General features: G+C 33.8%; 1 protein-coding gene across 2 annotated transcripts in view; it reads left to right on the top strand.

The window, feature by feature from the left end:
• Positions 1 to 11,264: 11,264 nt before the first annotated feature.
• Positions 11,265 to 19,151, top strand: part of LOC128864454 (uncharacterized) — a 105,991-nt gene continuing 98,104 nt past the window's right edge. Inside the window, exon 1 of one of the 2 annotated variants that reach the window (XM_054104118.1) lies at positions 11,265 to 12,344. The gene's annotated coding sequence lies outside the window, so the exon portion shown is untranslated. Of the gene's footprint in view, positions 12,358 to 19,151 lie in introns of both variants that reach the window. The other variant, XM_054104119.1, reaches the window with a different exon arrangement.

The following is a 19,151-nucleotide window of genomic DNA, read 5'->3' as shown; positions in this document are numbered from 1 at the left end:
AAAATTGGCTCTCCGAGTTTTTTGACAATAGGGAAGCGAGTTCTATAAGGAAGCATTATGAAGTTGGCATCTTGTTGGGAACTCGTCATCGAACAAAACGGCGCATATTTGACTTAAATCGCATTATTATAACCAATTTTATGAACAATTGAAAATTCAATAAAAATACCGCAAGACTTTTTTGACAACCTTTATATTTTGGGACTTTATGATATGAGATGTAGAGATAAGTAACTAGCTAACTAATGAGCAAGTATAAGTAGCTAGTTTTGATTTATTGGTTTAATAAAATTTGGCGCATAATCTTTGGAAATCTTTGAATATTACGAGAAATACGGAAAAATACGGAAACGAATGCATGTCACAAGCGCGTTTGGATTGGGCGTAGCTGTTAAAGGAGAGTGGTATCATGCGGTGCAAGGGCTATCCTGCCAGACAAACAGAGACTGCACAGTTTGCTCGCCGGGTATGAAATATGGCTTTTCTTTGTTTACTGGGCGTTATAACATCGCTAAACTCCCCTTAAAGCTCCGAAATTGCCCCGTGCGATGGTTTCTTATTCCTCAAGATAAAGTGGCAGCTCAAGAAAACTAATCATAGCGGCGTGCAGGAGGTCAAAGGAGCTGCAGTAGCTGTACTAAACGAGTTAACTTCCGAGGATGCCTGGGATTTGATTTCTTATTCATATTTATGGGCCTTTTTTGTTTTTTCTCTGAGTAGCAAAGGGCCTCTACGAGGTTTCTCCAACGTGCGTGATTAGATGCTATCGTGTTAGCATTGGCCCAGCCTGTGTTTATAAAAATAAGTCAAGCGGAGGGATCTTTTCCAGCTGTTCTTTGACCATTCGCGGTTTTTGTAGCGGCTTGAAGATTCCAATCTAGGGCAATTTTTGTGATGCTATGGGACGGTGTTTTAAAAGCGTTGCCTATACAACTCCATTTCTTGCGTGTTAGCTGGCGTTAGATGGGCTCCTCGTTCGTTTGTCTCCATAGTTCCCTGTTACTTATTATGTTGGGTCAGAATATTTTGCATAAATATTATTCTTAAGCATTTGATGGTGAAGCACTGAAGTTTCTGCGTGACCGTTTTCGAAAGAAGTCACGTGCCACTTCCATATAGCAACGTAGACTTGACACATGCGTTGAGTATCCTCAGCTTGGTGTTTCTGGAAATTTTTGAGTTTACATACATTTTTCATAAGCGCACGAGTGGAACCTGTGGTGGTTCAATCTGTTGTTGACGTATTTTTCTTCTCCGCCGATCGCTGCTATAGTGCAGCCCAAGTAGCAAAAGCTATCAATGAACTCCACTTCTTTGCTGTTATTTGCATTATCTGCCTTACGTAGTTATTGTTGGCGTAATTGCTTCTCTTTGCCTTGGTTTTTGCGATGCTTAATTCCAGTGATAAGAAATTAATGATTGAGTAAAAAAGTAGTAGTAGTAATTGAGTAGTAGTACATTTGTTAAATTTTCATACGTTTTTTTGGAAGATTTAAATTTAGTTTACATTCTTGTTGTAATATGAATTATATTTTTACTTATTTATTCCGAATCAATAAATAGTTGTTCTTGCTGACTACTTATTACAAAAGTTTTAATTTAACTAAAAAACAAAAAAAAAAATTAGTTAAATTGATAAAAATATATCGTTGGCAAAATGTTAAATTACAATTAACGGCTTAATTGAGCAGAAAAACATAGCTTAGATAAAGTAAAATCCAATTCATTAGTATTTGATCTCTCATTGAGTTCATGAAGAGACCGAGCAATAAGAGCATTACAGGCATAAATTGTTCGGAACGTATACAAATATTTATTACGTAAAGCCCAGATAGAGACCGAAAAGTTAGTAATTTCTAGAAGAGAGGAGCAGTCAGTCTCCCTCTGATGATATTTAACAAAAAAGACAGCGACAAAATCGATAGTCTACTTTCTAACTGTTTAAAATTAATTAGAAGCAAGCGAGATTTATATGACGCGCCAGAATCAGACAAATCCAGAGAAGAAAGAGCATACCTACTATTTTTGAACTCATTCAGTTCTGTCTATAGAGAATAATATGCCAAATAAAAATGGCATATTCTAATGTAGATTGAACAAATCCTGTAAATATAATAATAACTTAAGCGCATAAGGGTCCTTTTTATAAAAGCAAGTATAGAGTACGTTTTAGATAAAATAAAGTCTATATGATTAAGAAATGTAAAACTTGCATCAAAAACAACCCGGAGATCTTTGATTTTTTCAACAGATTGAAGTATATCATGCCTGATGTTATAAAAGGTAGTTTAGTGTTTAAAATATTTTTTATTAAGCGATAATTGAGAGACATCACACCAACTAACGAAACTGTTGACATCAGTTGGAAGTTTATGTGAATCTGCTGAGTTAAAAATAAGAGAAAATATTTTTAAGTCATCCGCAAAACAACTACTTAAATCATTGATAAACATTGAACAAAAAAAAATCAAAGGACCCAATATATTTCCTTGAGGTACACCAGTGGACGCAACAAAGTGTGCAGATGAAGCACCATCAACGGAAACAATACAATGTCTATTAATATATATAAGTAAGATTTCATCCAATCTACTTATATGAAAACTGAGTGGAAACCCAGATGCAGAAATGTATCAAATAAAATTACATGCGGTACTTTTTCATACGCTTTTGAAAAGTCAGTGGAAATACAGTCGACCTGTTGCCCCATTGAGAAAGCTGCAATACAGTATTCAGTAAAAGCGGCTAAATTGGAAACTGTGGAATTGCCTGTAACAAAACCATGGTGGTATGCTGATATGATACTTTTAACTGTAAACTAAATCTGTTCTTTAACAATATTTTTAAATATTATAATTTACAAACTGACAAGAGCTATGTAATTGCGGACGTCATTTTTTTACCACTTTTAAAAATTGGAGTAATAACTGTCATTTTCCATTCATCGATAAAGATACCAGATGCTAGCGATTTATTCAAAATTAATTTGAGGGGCAGAGCAAGAGCTGCTCTATGTTTGAAAAGCGTAGCTGAAAGACAATCCACATTCGGTTTTGTGAAGGGTTTTATGTCTAACATACCCTTCGAACATCCTCCAATGACAGAATCAGACACCCAAAGTTCGCGTAAGATCTATGGAACTAATTCAGTTTGAACCAAATTCATCATAGATAAAGTTTGCTTTAAAAAAATCTGTAAACAAGTTTATTACTTCAGAAGAGGTGGTAGCTAATTTACCATTCAGAAAAACAACAGATGGAACACCAAAACTGGACTTCTAGACAAGACAAATGTAGGACTAGATTTAATAATGCTTTCACCACTTATATAGCAATTTATTTAAACAATTATTTTTTTTTAATACTGCTGATACATTGCTGAAACTTCCTGTCTATTTCCTATTTTAAAATTCTTAAAGAATTTGTTACGCTTATTTTTTAGTCTTTTATGCTTGCGCGTGAGGCAAAGAAACCTGTACTGCCTTTTTTTTAAATTAAAAGCATATTTATGCAGCAGATCTCAACCACTTTAGAATTAGAAATAGAAAAGCTTTGGGTAACAAAATATGTAAATTATATAAATAGAAAATAATCAAAACTTATAATTACGCCACTAACTTTATTTTTGCCGAGATTCCAACAGCAGTGAACTAGCGACCACGGCCGGAGTACCAGCCTCAGTCTTAGTGTTTAAGCTTTATGTGTTCGATTTAATACCATACTTATAGATTATCAGGGATGATAGAATACTATATTACGCAGTTTAATGCTGAAAATTGAACGAAACGTTGTTGCGTCGTAATTGCAGATGAGAGAACTTAGAAGAGGATTTGAAAGTACAGAACTTTGTAAAAGTATAAACCATTGAAAGTTAGATTAACTTAAAGTAAACGAGGAAGGTAATAGCAAAAATATTAGAAAGAAAAATGATGGTTGTAAAAAAAAACGTCTAACATAACTGTGCAAAGATATAAGAAAGAAAAAAGCTGCTTGTAAAAAAAAAAATTGAACAAAACTGTGCAATTACGTCAAATTTACTGATATCCGATTAGCTATACCAGGATATGCGCAACCTTCTGTATTGCCTCAACCGTGACAACTTTTTTTATTCCAGCGAACATCAAATACAGTAAAATTATTTGTATCACTAAAGGAGCATGGGACACCATTTCTTTGCTCCTTCAAACGTATCTAATTTTCTTTTTTTCCGCTGGGAGCGTAGAGGCAGGTACCTTCAAAGCTTATCAAATAATACTCGCACTCAGAACAAACTTTTGTTCGTCCAACTGGCTATAAGTAAATCCAACAATTAAATTTATCACAATTGCTTTAGCAGCAGTAGCCTGAAGGCTTCATTCACACCTGTTAAACGAGCTGTTGTATTCTTCTCTTCGTAGTATTGTATTATGTGTCAGCAATACAAAAAAACAAATTTATTAAATAGCAGATACTTCTTCACAATTCAACACTTTAACAGAGAAGAGCAATAGGTGAGAAGTTAAATGATATACTTATATGTATATGGATGGATGTGTGTATGAATGTATGTGTGTATGGATGTATGTGTGTATGTATATATGCATGATGAATACGCACAATTTTGTGTATGCAAAAGAGTCGGATGTGGGAACAGACAGCTTACGCAATAACAGCCAATAAGACGCACATCAGAATGTTAAAAATGTTGCAGAATGCTGTTAAGTGATATAATACGAGAGAAGTAATACTTGAACAATAACACTTACAAGTGGCTCGTTGCTATGCGTAATGAAAAATGTACATAATTGTGTAAGACGTCTGCAATTTAAAGCAGTTACCATAGCATTTTTCTCTGAACTGAATGACACTTACGGCTGGCGCAAAATGTGTCGCAATAAATGTTCGCAGGCCTTATATTTAGTACTCTACACGCACGCATTGGTATGTGTTGGTGAAATTTAACACATGCGCTCAAGAGGCGCTATGAAATAAATGCAGGAATTATTACTACTTAATGCATGCATTTGTAAGTGGATTTGCATGAAAAAAAAATGTATGAAATGAAGTTACAATTTTAAATGAAATTTGCTGTTATGTAGAAATAAATAGATGATCTGTGCCAGTGCAATGTATTTTGTTGAAGTACAGTATGAAGTTTATTTGCTCTTCGCTGAGATTATAGACTTTCTTTCACTAAACCACACAACTTAAGAGTCCAAAATAACTAGATAAATAGCCTAAATGTATGCAGCAACAGCAGCTCGACTATGTCATGCTGTGATTACAGATTTCGGTCTATATGCAGCTTCGGTCGGCTATAGCAGCTTCTAGGCGAATTAACAATTTATAAATTATTAAAGCTGTGGTTGAACGATATTACTAACACTAGATTTACCTCGGTTCACTCGGCATAGTTAAAATGGAAAATTCTAACCGGGGTGCTTTGTGACAAAAGAATGCCACTTCACTTAAAAGGCAAAATAGAAAAAAAATGAAAATGTTGAGATGGTCAGCCTCGCTCATAATGCTGGCCAAAGTGCCTAATTGGTTCATTCATGGAAGTATTAAAATTGCGCCGATTCAGCAAAAAATATAAGAAAATAGTCTGCGCTGGTATGGGCATGTCCAGAGGAAGCCGCAATCAGATATGACAAAAATGTGTTAAACATCGCCACGGAACCAAGGAAGCCAGGTCGACTAAAACTCACATGGACGTAAATAGAAAGTGATCCCAGACGAGGATCCAAAAATCTCGAGATTACATACGAGGAGAGCTCACCCCAACTGAAATGGGATAAAAGCGAAGAATAAGACACTCACACCAGTACGAGTCAAAGTGACAGATTATATGGGCTGAAAATGCATAGCTCAACAATTGACTGGTTTTAGAAGAAATAGGTATATTAAACGGCTGGTAAATCTAGTGCTAAAGCAAAAACACCTAAGTCGACTTAAGAATTAGTTGGAAAATATATGTACTTGGTATCATATTCTACATAATATGAAATGTTTAGTTCTCCTTATCAAAGAAGCTATTAATACCAATATATTTTTGTACAAATAAAATACTTTTCCTCAGAACTACAATTTTTGGCCAAAGCGATTATTGCTTGTGAGCACTTAAATATTAGCAGCGGCTTTGGACAATATTCCGCCCGATATCGTTTGTGGTTTTTGATCTTTTGCTAGCAACAGCAATACAGAAACTACCATGTAATATGAGTGGCTTTGTCTTTTGGTAAAGTTTTCTTTTGCATTGGCTTGTCATTACTGAGTAAGGGCAAGGATGATAGAATACATGGTTGTGCCGTCCGAATTCGCCTTGTCGTCAGAGCCCATGAATAAACGAACAAAAGGGAAGGAATTAGTTGTTTGCAAAAAGGAAGAGTAGGCAAAAGCGATAGAAACTAACAAATACAAGGAATTATACACACACACACACACTAGCTTGCCACGACGTCTTCCGCATAAAAACGCAGAAAACTATATTTGGAGGTTTTATACTTATTTGTACTTTCAGAATTTAGCACGCGGGACTTCATTTTTATTAGTTTGTTTAGTTTAAATCTTACAATTCACTGTATTGCCAAGCCATTCACTAAATTTTCATAAACGTGTAGTTTCTCAAACTTGTGTTTTTTTTTTTGTATTGAGAAGGAACCTGACGTCAGACTTGTCAAAATAGCGAATAATTAAGTAACTGTTTTGGGAAGGCGTCACCTATAGCACTAAATTCGCCTTGAGTGAGGGAAGGCCCTTTTGACAAATCATATCACAGAGAATGTTGCCTATCCAAATACTTGATATGCCGCGCAACTTCAATATTTTTGAAATCAGTAAATTATCCGCATAAATCAAGGGTCGGCAACCTTTTGAGTCGGAAGAGTCAGAAATTACAATTAAAATAATTGGAAAGTTTCTAAAGAGCTACAAAACTTTTTCTTGCCAACAAATAAAGTTTTTTGGATAAAAAAAATATCCAATTATATATAAGTAGTGCTTTTCACAACAAATTAGATAAAATTTCAATGGACTAAGAAACTAAGCAACAACCAAAACAATCAATTTATGTCAGAGAATTTGCTCCAAAGAAGGTGAAGACAGTCCCATTAGCCGGAAAGTTCATGTTGACGATTTCTTGGGATGTGAACGACGTCATCCTCATGATTTTTTTAGAAAAAGAAAGAACGATCACGGGACAATACTGCAGTGAGTTATTTTGACCGCTTTCACAAAAAATTGAAGGAGATATGGCGTAAAAGATGGTGCTGTTTCACCACGATAACGCTCCAGCACATTCATCCGGAGTTGTCGTCGCCAAATTGCATGAATTGCGTTATGAATTGCCGATCTGGCTCCCCGCGACTTTTTCTTGCTCCTTAGCATGAAGAAATGGCTCGGAGGAAAAAAATTTAGTTCAAACGAGGAAGTCATCGCCAAGAGCCGGACGTATTTTGGAGAACTCAACAAATACATAATATACTATTTTTGGAGGGGTTAAAAAAATGGCCGAAGCGTTGGGAGGAGTCTATTTTTCTATCTGAAAAAAATTTTTTTTTTTTTTTAAATGATGTTTTGATTTCTAACATAGGTATTTATTGAACCCTCCTCATATATTCATGCAAAAGATCGCTTACTCGAGTATGTCGATCTGAAGATAGGCAGCACTCCAAATGCCAACTTTTCAACCTCACTGTAACGATCAAGAAAACTATTCCATGCGTCGAATATACATCAGCGCCTCAACTCGCGGCATTTCTTTTAAAGCTGCCCACTTTTGTTGCTTTACATACGAACATTTTTGGACCTCCAACTTTTCTAACTTGCTTTTCAACTCTATGAATTTTCCACGTCACAAAACTCTACTTTTTAAATCGATGAATTGCATTTCTAGAGATCCAGTATCAAATTCGTTACTCTTTGCGTTGAGAAGATTTACTATGAATGCTAGAGTAGTTTTGTTGATTTTGAATTTCTCAAATCTGCCAGCAAATTCATCTTTAATTTTTTCTCATAACTGTGCTGAAGTAATTCGTATCAACAGTTGCACTACTTTTAGCGCGATATTAATTTAGAAATTAAAAATAAAGCAATTTACCGGTCTGAATATCTTCTGTAAAAATAATTAGTTTTTCTTCAAAACAAATAAATTCTTTTACCAAATAACATTGGCTGTGTTCCCTTTCCTTGTAGTTTTAGATTCAGCTCATTAAGTTTCGTTGTGATATCCAGCATAAAATAAAATTTTTGCAACCATTTGTCGTTCTCTGATTCAGTGTGATTAATGCCTTTTTCATTGGCCAAGTAAAACGTTTCAACACCTTATCTTTGGAAAGCCATCGCACTTTATTGTGAAGAAGGAGGTTGGAATGCTGAGTCGCCATTTCGTTTAAGAATTCTTTACAGTTAGCGAGTACAAGTGGCTGCGAGACAGAATCAGTGCCTAATCGCCGTTAACCAATACAGAACGATTTTATGATGTTTTTTTCGACAAAATAAATAATGTTTGCAGATGAAACTAAAGAGCCACATCTTGACATCCAAAGAACCGCATGTGGCTCGCTAGCCGTAGCTTGCCGATCCCTGGCCTAAATGATACAATTAAGTGTTACTTAGCATAAAGATTTACAGATGTTACATACATTAAGGCGTACTTTTAAATACTCATATTATGAATATGGGAAAAAATCCGGATGGTCAAATAACTTAAGAATCGTGGGTCCTGGCAGCTAGTCTGCTTTTCGTATACAGACTAGTTTTATGATTGCTTAACAAAGCTAAGAAATAAATTTAAATAAAATTTATATTTGAAGTCTTTTGCTCTACCTAGCCACGGGAAAGATATATTTATACTGACGAAGAAAGTCGAGAAAAATTTGCGAATGAGATCTAAAAATGCCACTTCAACTGAATTCGCTAACATTTATTTTCAATACAATCCGAAACAATTTTCAAGAATGTTAACATTTCTGTTCCCAGTATTATCATTACATTTGTGCTGTAAAGTTTGTGCAGTTCAACATTCCTTACATTAGCCGTTGAGTGGAATTTGCATTTCACACATATATTTACATATGTTGAGCACTATTTTGAGTTGCTTATTACCGTGTATGTTATTAACAGATTATTCGTATGAGCTATAAAAAGTTCATAAGCCAATCTTGTCTTTATTCTACAATGCATATAAAAAGCTGCAAGTCAATCGCTAAATGAGCTATAATATAAGTATAGCAAACTAGTACCAAAGGTTTGGTCTAGTCACTTTTTGGGACACATATTACAAGTGTTAGTTCAATGCAAATGGTATTTGCATAATGCTGAATAAGTTACGTTGTTAGTATTACAAAAATTATTTCACCACAATAATTTTGCTATAACCATAACATCAAATGCATTCGAACTTTCAAAAGTTTTGTATTTACTTATAAAAGCGCAAATTCGCTAAGCATAGAAATCACATAGCTACATAATTTTATAAGCACGATGTTAAGCAGAGAAAGTATAAAACAGAAGAGGTAGAATTTGTTCAGTATTTCTTTTGATATAATTGTTCTTAAATAATTTCGATTTAGTTCTCACCCTTAAAAAATTTAAAAATTTCATCCCTTAAAAGAATTCCTGTAGCAGAGAATAATAATGTTAATGTTCATTAACATACTCTGACTTGAGCACTGCAAACAAAAGTGCAGCTCTTCGTTAATGCTGTTAATTCAAAACAGAAAGTTCTCTTAACAGAATATGTAAAATTGGTACATAGCTCCGTGCTTTGACAGTGAACCATTCCATCCCTGTTCACACATTCACTCAAGCAATTGCAGATTCTGAGTAACAATTAGGGTAGTACTCAACTGTTAACAGTTTGCTGTTGTTGATTGCAACAAAGGACGTGCAAAGACAAGAAGGCATGTTCAGCCGGTTCGCTGTCTTAACTAATTTAGCACATTTTACCACCCTTAGCTGGTTTTTTTACCATACAAAAAAAGGCAGTTGTTTCAAATAAGAAACGAAAATTTATAATTGTTATTTTAACGTTTTTTGATTGTATTTTATCACTGCATTAGTTTCACATAAAATCCCAATATCGGAAGGACACTCGTGCTTGAGTTCAATGAGTTTTTCAACGATTTATTGCACCGAGTGGAGAGTCCTACTCGTAAAGCCTATTACGAGTATTGGTAGGCAAAATATTAGCCGCAAAAAATTGAGAACAGTTTGAGATAAATAGTTTTAATGATGCTAGAATTTTAAAGCTACACAAACTCAATTTATACATAAAAAAAACATAATTGAACAAGATAGTAGCGTAAAAAGGCTGGGAACAGTTGTCGGAATGTAATTTTTACGTTTTAAGTTTTTAATGCATCAAGGCGATCGATTTTAGCATAAATGCAACATTATTATACAAACTGAAAACATTAAATGGTTGGAAGCAGTTTTCAAATTAGTATTTTTACCATGTAGGGAGCATTTTAAGGCTCCAAATAGGTAAATTTACTATTGGTAGGCAAAAAATTAGCTGAAAAAAAATTGGGAACAGTTTTAGATAAATAGTTTTAAGAATATTAGTAGAATTTTAAGGCTTCAAAATCCTAATTTACATACGAAAACAACATAATTGAACAAGATAGTAGCGTAAAAGGATTGGGAACAGTTATCAGAATGTAGTTTTTACTGTGTTTGTACTATTTTTTTATGTTCATCTGTCTTTATGTATGCAAATTTATTATTAATTTGCCGAACAAGAGCTAGAAAGGTGTGGGATCAAAATTTCAACGCAACAATTTGTACATATGTCCAGACTTAATATAATTATTCATATAAATAGGTTGAGAACAGTTAAGTGGTGGTTCAGTAGGTTTTTTAGTTTATATTTTAGTTAGGCTTTAACATTTTTTAATGTTTCATACACCATTTCAGTTTTTCTCCATAAGAAGCGCATAAATGAGGTGGGATCAGTTTTTTGATTTAATGCTTCTGCAAATTTCAAATATTTGAGGAATAGTTTTTTCCACATTTAACATAATTACCCACATAAAGGTGCTGGAAACATTTCTGAACTAAGAGTTTGTGTGCACGTTGAATTCACGTGCTCGCATTTAACATAATTTCTCACATGAAAGGGTTGGGAACAGTTCTCAGTTCCTGTTAATAGTTCTCTGTAGTAACCATTAACCTTACATGCACACACCCTGCTGGTCACGAATTCGCCGTAACATTTTCGGAGTAGCGCCACCCCTCGAACGTGCACGGAGACGTACGTGTTGACAGTAGTTGGTCGGCTGCCAATTCAAACAACCAACAAACTTCAGTACTTCCCATTGCCTTACACATTGTCGTTCAACTTGTCGGCGGTTCCGTTGACGGACAACGACACTTTTGTTGGTGGTAGCAGCTGCGGTGATAGCGCTACTACGAGAACTTTGCTACTGTGGTTTTGTTCTGGCTGCTGATGCCGAAGAACAACCAGCAACGACCGACCGACCCACCGACCTAGCTACCGGTCGTAAGAAAACAATTGCGGCGATCTCGGCAGTTCAACGTGGGCATTCAAATCGAACGGATGTCCTGACGCGTTATGTAAATGACGGGCACACGTAACACTCAAACACAAGAAAGCTACCGCTATACGCGCATTGAAATCGGGATGTATGTGCGTGTGCGTATGTGAATCACTATATGCATGTGTGCGACATGCTGCGAGCTATGAAAAACTGTTGGCGAATGTGAGTAAAATTGTCGGAGATTGATTTCGCAAAGCAGTAAAAAAACAACCATAACGAAATACGAAAAAATTATGCGTCAACATGCACAGCGTAAAGTTTTGCAAGCGCTATTTGCACACTCGCCTACGAACACACCGATATGCATTAAAAAGTATGCAATAAAATACGCGTGACTTTGATGCGTGATGGATTGGTGTCGTGTGTGCCATTTTGTGTGAAGTTTTTGCCGGAAGAGCGCCAATGAAGAGAGTGGGCCAAGAAAAAATCTGCAAAGTAAAAAAGTGCAAAGTGGAAACAAAATCGTATATTCACAAGTGAATGAGTGGGAAAATTGTAGCGATTTAAAATGAGTGGAGTTCGCGTAATTTTTTGCATGCAGTTATTTACACACGCACACACAAAAAATGTAACGACATAAATTCAAGTGAATGCATAAAAAAGTTTTGAATGAAAATCACAAAAAAAACAAAAACACTTTGCTTGGTATAGCGCAACAGCAAAGGCGCGTGTAATTTTTGTGTGCAAATTGGCGGAAAGCGGAGATAGCTGGGGAAATGTGAATAGATGCCGTATCCGAATTGTTGGTTTTTCCACCAAATGTGAAAAGTAATGATACTTGTGAATGTTGATGTGCTCATAAAAGGTAAAGTTTGACGGTGAGTTTATAAAAATAAATTCGTTGCCGGCATTGCTTAAAAGTGTATGAAATATTTATTTATTTATGAATTTGTGAAAAAAGCGAAACGTTTTGTTTTTTTTTTTAAATAAGTTGCCGGCATTTCAGGCAGCCCATTTATTACACGTTCGCAATCAACATTAAAAAAGCGGAACGAAAACTGCAAAACAAAAAACAAAAATAAAAAATAAAAAAAAAAAATATTGGAAAGCTCATGAAAACCTGCCGAATTAAAATTTTTTTCAAGTGCTTTGCGTGTTTATGCAAAAGGGTTGTATGATTTTCGCGCAATAATAGGAAAAATGAATATAAAAACAAGAATTAAATATTTGGCTGGGTTAGTCAGTGAACAAACAAACGAATTGATTGTTTGACGCTACAGGCATATAAATATGAACTGCATTAACAGCAACGCTAGCGTGAAAAAAAGTGGAAACTGTTATTGAAGGCAATTGAGTAGCTTGAAAAACAGGAAATTGAGAGCTAAAGGCGCACAAAAAAGTTTTTAATGCTACATGAATTGCCGTTTTTCTACAAGTCTCCGAATATTTAATTTCGTTCCCTAAAAAAAAAAAACAAAAAATTCACACTTACATGTATTAAGCAATTTTCTTCAATTAAATGGAAACAATTTATTTATTTTCGAATCCATTAATAATCGAATCATTTTTAAATGAGGCCAAGTGCCGTGAGCGCTATTTGACTTAATTTGAGGAAGTTGATGGGTATTGATAAACAAATTGCAATTTTTTTTATGGATACTTTCGGTAGACAAAACAGGAAAATAACTGAAATTCATTTTAACTGTACGGCCGTTGCGTACCTAAATAAACAGAGGGTTGTAGAACTTAGTAAAAATAATTTTTTTATTTGCATTTATTTTTCTTATATATTTTTTAATTAAAAACTGTTTTTAAGATTTTTTTCAGCAAGCATAGCAGGAAAATAACTAAAATTTCCTTAACTCCACGGAAGTTGCTTATCTAAATAAACTAGAGGGTTGTAGAGTTTCGTAAAAATATATAATTTTTAATTTCAAACACTTTTCGAGAATTTTTTCAGTAGACGAAGCAGAAAAATAACTAAGACTTGCTTAAATTTTAACCCAGTTGCATATCTAAATATACGAAATTTTTTCTGAATTTTTTTTTAAATTCGTTTAAGGAAATTTTCAGCAGACAAAACGGGAAAACAATTAAACTCATTTCATTCCTATAAAATAGTTGCATTTATATTATATAAACAAAAGGGCTATGGAACTTGGTAAAAATATAATATTGTAGTTTTATTGAATTTTTTTTATTGGAAACTATTTCTAAGAACTTTATCAGCAAGAAAAGTAGGGAAATAACGATTTTTTTACCTCCGCGGAAGTTTTTTGTCTAAATAAACTAAAGGGCTGCGGAATTTCGTAAACTTTTTTTTAATTTATATTGTTTTTAATTTGAAACTTTTTTAAGAGCTTTGTTTGCAGGCAAAACGGGAAAATAAGTAAAATTTATTTTAATCCGAAGACGAGGGCTATGGCACTTCGTAAAAATTTTTTTTTAACTTAAAATTGTGTTTTAGCAGGAAAAACAGAAAAATAACTAAAATTTGTTTTAACTCAACGGAAGGTCTTCACCTAAATAAACTAAAGGGCTGTGAAAATTTGTAAAAATATACTTTTTCTAATTTTTATAAAATTTTTTTATATTCATTTTTTGAAAGAAAATGGTTATGGATCTTGGTAGGCATTTTCCTTCTTATTTGTAAAACTTTTCTTAAGGAAATTTCAATTAAAATTCCTTTTAACCTCATGGAAGTTGTTTACCTGAGTGAGCCATATAGATGCAAATCTTTGCAAAAAAATTTAACAGTTTTAAATGCTTCAAGTTTTAAAATGAAAAATATTTCAAATTAAAAAATTAAAAAACAAACAGTGAAAAAATACAAGTCAGCTTCAAGAACTCTTTGTCTGGCTAACTTAAACCGGTTTTGAGCTCGAAAAATTAAAATGCAAATACAAAGCGTTTGGATGCTGAGTTATTTGAATTATGAAACATTTTTTATTTAATTTGTTTTTGTTATTAAAAAACAAATTTCAAAGATATTATTGGCAGAGTAAGCAGGAAAATAACTAAAATTTGTTTATTAAAAATATTTCGTTTTATTTGTAAAATATTTGTAAGGAAATTTAATTACATTTTTTTTAACTCGGCGTAAGTGATTTGCCTAAATATGCAATGTTGTCGTAGATCTTGGCAAAAAGTTTAACAATTTAAAATGCTTCAAGTTTCAAAATTTAAAATTATTTTAAAGTTAAAAGTAAAAAAAAAATATTACAGTGAAAAAAAATAGGTTCAGATCTTTGCAAAAAAATTTAACAGCTTTAACAGCTTTGAATGCTTCAAATTTAAAAATTAAAAAATTTTTTAAATTAAAAAATTCAAAAAAAAATCAGTGAAAAAAATACAAGTTAGCTTCAAGAAATCTGTGTTTGGCCGACATAAACCGACCTTAAGCCGGCGCAATAAAAATACAAAAACGAAATATTTGGGTGCTATTAAAACAGTTTAAATTATTAAAGTTTTTTTATTTTATTTTGTTTTTTGTTTTTGTAATTAAGAAATCTTTTTTAACTTTTTTAACGCCTTCAGCTGACGAACGAAATATTTGGATGCTATTAAAACAATTTAAATTATTAATTTATTTTTTTTTGTTGTTTTTGTAATTAAAAAAACTTATTTAGAGATATGTTTGGTAGAAAAAGCAGAGAATGACCAACATTTGTTGCTTACTCACACCCGTTGACCGCTAATTAGATGTGAGATACTTTGACCAGCTTTGGATACTTTTCCTTTGGGTTTTTGTGTTTCTGTTTATTTATTGTGTTGTTATAATCAAGTTTATTTTTATTTATTTTTTTTTATAAAAATGTGGCTCATTCACCTACAAATATCATATAAAATTTATAAAAACTCCATAAATGTCATCAAAATTTCTCATTTTTTATTTTGATGTGGCTCTCGAAAGCAAATTTTTATTTAAATTGTAAAATAAAGACATCTAGTGGGCGTTATAGTGATATGTTTTGCTCCAAAAAAGTTATGGACTGCTAATGACAGGCAACATGCTATGATATGAATTATTTTCGCTTGATCTTCCCTTCGTTGTTTTGTTGAAATACTATTTATGAGGAAGGCGTTGTGTGGTTGTTGTTGTTGTAGTATAAACTTTTCCCTTACATATATGTATATGGGGAATGCAGCTGTAGTGACAGTTCTTGGTCGAATATAAATCCGCACGTTCCGATTACGTAGAATTTTCTGTCGTCGATACGGGCGTTGTGTGGTCATAATTGATGGTATATCCTCTGAAACATTCATTGCCTGCTCTTGACAACTTCAGTGAAGTGTTTTATGTTCCCTATTCTTTGCGTTATTTATCATCGTCATTAGCTTCTCATTCGCGAATTTTCTGTTATATGCTGACGACCTAAAAATACTTTGAATTATAAATAACACAACTGATGTAGGTAGGCTTCAAGTCGTAGACAAATTTATTATGGAGACAAACTTGTTATGTGGCACCAAAAATCACGATTTTTTATTAAATATTATGTTTTCCAAAATCCCTTTTGCTTTTCATACTTCTAAAAGCATATCAAATTTCTTAAAGGGTGGTTAAATTTCAAGGGCCGGTGTTGAATGTGAACCACACCTAAACGTCAAGTTTTTTTCTGCATTTCATTTGACACTTTTCAATCTCAATTTGAACCATGGAAAGATACACAATCGATCAAAGTTAAAGTTATTCAGGCTTATTGTGAAAACGGGCGTTCAAATCAAAATGCATATCGCTCACTTCGTGATTCGTGATGAGGCACATTTTCACCTCAGTGGATTCGTCAATAAGCAGAATTGCCGCATTTGGGCGAATGATAATCCATGAGTGATTGCCGAAAAACCAATGCACCCACAAAGAGTGACAGTTTGGTGTGGTTTATGGGCCGGCGGCATCATTGGGCAGTATTTTTTCCAAAATGAGGCTGGTCAGGCAGTTACTGTGAATAGTATTCGCTATCATGAGATGATAACGAACTTTTTATGGCCTGAATTGGAATATATGGATGTGGACGATATGTGGTTTCAACAGGACGGTGCCACTTGTCACACAGCTATCGAAACAATGGTTCTTTTGTGCGAAAACTTTGATGGCCGAATAATCTCACGTCGCGGCGATGTCAATTGGCCGCCAAGATCATGTGATTTGACATCGTTGGACTTCTTTCTTTGGAGTTGTTTGAAAGAAAAGGTGTATGTTGATAAGCCTTGCAACAATTCAAGAGCTAAAGGATGAGATAATTCGGCACATTAACGGCATAGAACCTCAATTATGCCTCAGAGTCATCGAAAATTTGGACCATCGGATGGAGGTGTGCCGCCGAGGCCGCGTCATCCATTTGATACATATTTTGTTCCATACGTAATTGAGCCATACCAGTATTGTCATAATAAAGAGAAATGACAATAATTTCTTAAAAAAATTGTATTTTATTCAAAATCAACACCGGCCCTTGAAACTTAACTCTACTCTTTACTTCAATCAGTTAAAGACCTTAACGATGACTGCCGTTTTTCATTTAATTGTCACATTAATTTCATCTTATCAAAATTATATTCTGTCTTACGCTTTGTACGATGGATTAGCTAACATTTGACACACCATTATACCTTCAAATTGCTGTTCATTGGCATTTCCTGATCCTATCTCATATTACACATCTCGTTTACTATTGACTAACTTGAAGTCTTTATAAAATAGAAGATTGGTTCTGGCTCTCACCTTTGTCTTCATTGCTATTAAGGGTGACATTGATTGTCCATTTCTGCTACAAAGTATTTATTTTCTTACAACTCCAAGAATTCATCGCAACACTCTTCCATCTTATCTTAATAAGTTCAATACAATTTATGCTCGTGATGCCCCTATTGAATGTGCTCTCCGCGATTTAGAGTGAGATCTCCAATTCTCACTTGATATACTTTTCAGTTTCAAAGAATGAATTTTCTGTACGATTGAATAATAAATAATGGAATAGTTAAAGAAAGAGCTTCCATTAGACGTAAGTTTGTAATTAATATTTTCACAAATTTTTCTTTATTCTTTAGTTTTAGTCCATATTTTCTTGAAATCGATAAATAAATAAATAAATGTAAAGTTATTAATCTACACCCCACCGTGAATTTCGAGCTGTCTGTAATTCGGGCTCCTAGAGATTTTCATGGTTAGTTGCAGTTTCTATATTTGATAATTTCAATTGTTTTACCTCCGTTGGCAAGCTACCGGAAAATGATCAATAAACTAATTATTTACTATTCAAACAAATTTATTCATTTAAATTTGAGGCAGTCTTCTGAGTAGGCTTCTTTTGAAATAATGCACCTATACCAAAGAATATTCCAATTAACAATGTATTTTCGAACATACTTTCCATAATTCACTTAAGATATCGGCAGACATTTTCCTCAATATCTTCTATTGACTGAGAAATGATGCCTTCAAGTGGTAATTTGCGTTTTGTAAAACGAAAAAGTCACCTGGAGCCACACCTGGAGAAAACGGCGGTAGTTCGAAAATATTTGTCGAGCTCATGGCTAAATATTCCTTCGCAATGATAGATTTGTGAGTTGGTGCATAATTAAAGTGCAACATCCAGAAAGATTTTTTCCAAAAATTTAGCCTCTTGTGATGAATTCGCTCATTCAAACGTCATTATCCTGATAATATTCCTTATTTACCGCCTGCTGGTTCATTTTAAAATTATGTAAAATAATCTTAACTGGTGCGGCGAATGATTAGAGGCCTTAGGGTTAATTTTAAACCTTGAATGCGTAAGAACCTCACCTTTCTTGATACGATGGCTGAGGGTTTGGTACAATGTACGCAGTGGGCCACTTTTGGTAAGCAAAATGAATGAATGAAAGTGGAATGAACCAAACGTTTTGTCCTGTGCGTAGCTTTGTTTTTAATATTTTTGTTGCAAATTCCTCTAAACGCGCTTTTTAGATGAGAGTCAAGTTACTTTTTTGACGCATTTTGTGTTGACATTTAGGTCACCTGAAGTTTAGGAGTTAAGCACCTTTTTCATCATGCGATGAATCCTTTGGAAAGTGCCAAGCATGCCTGCAAGCTAGCAAGTGTGCTTGTAACTTGAGCTTTAGTACAAAATATATTCACATTTTTGCACAGAATTATCTACAGTGTACAGTGGCTCCCAGCTGCTAACCCATTTGAGCCAATTAATTTTAAAAATAAAAATTCGCAAAATGCCTTAAGGGGTAACACCACTGTACACGTGTAAAATAAACACGATTTTTAAAGAATTTTTTTGTATAGAAGGAAAGGGGAAAGGAATCACTCTGATTTGGGAAGTTATTACTTATATACTAAAATACAAAACTACAAAGTTTGATCGGAAAATTTTACAAAATGGCGACATTGGAGACATTTTTGTAATATGGTTTCTCTTGAAGGAGCTCCGCGACACGCAGCACAGAGGGTGCAAATTTCTTTGGAACAAGGAAATTTTTTTTTTCTTAATCTAAATAAGAATAGCTAGAGAAACACGTCGGGGATTTAAAAAATATTTATTTTTGTGGAATTAGCAAGCATTTGAAGGAAAAAACTCTATTTTGGACTAAAAAAACGGCACTTAAATAATTATAACAATCGTTTAAATTAATCTATCGAAAATCCCCTACGCTCTTCTCTTAAGAAGGTTATTATACA

The sequence above is a fragment of the Anastrepha ludens genome, chromosome 5 (genome assembly GCF_028408465.1).
Source record: "Anastrepha ludens isolate Willacy chromosome 5, idAnaLude1.1, whole genome shotgun sequence".
Lineage (NCBI taxonomy): Eukaryota > Metazoa > Arthropoda > Insecta > Diptera > Tephritidae > Anastrepha > Anastrepha ludens.
This window is presented reverse-complemented; position numbering and strand designations above follow the sequence as displayed.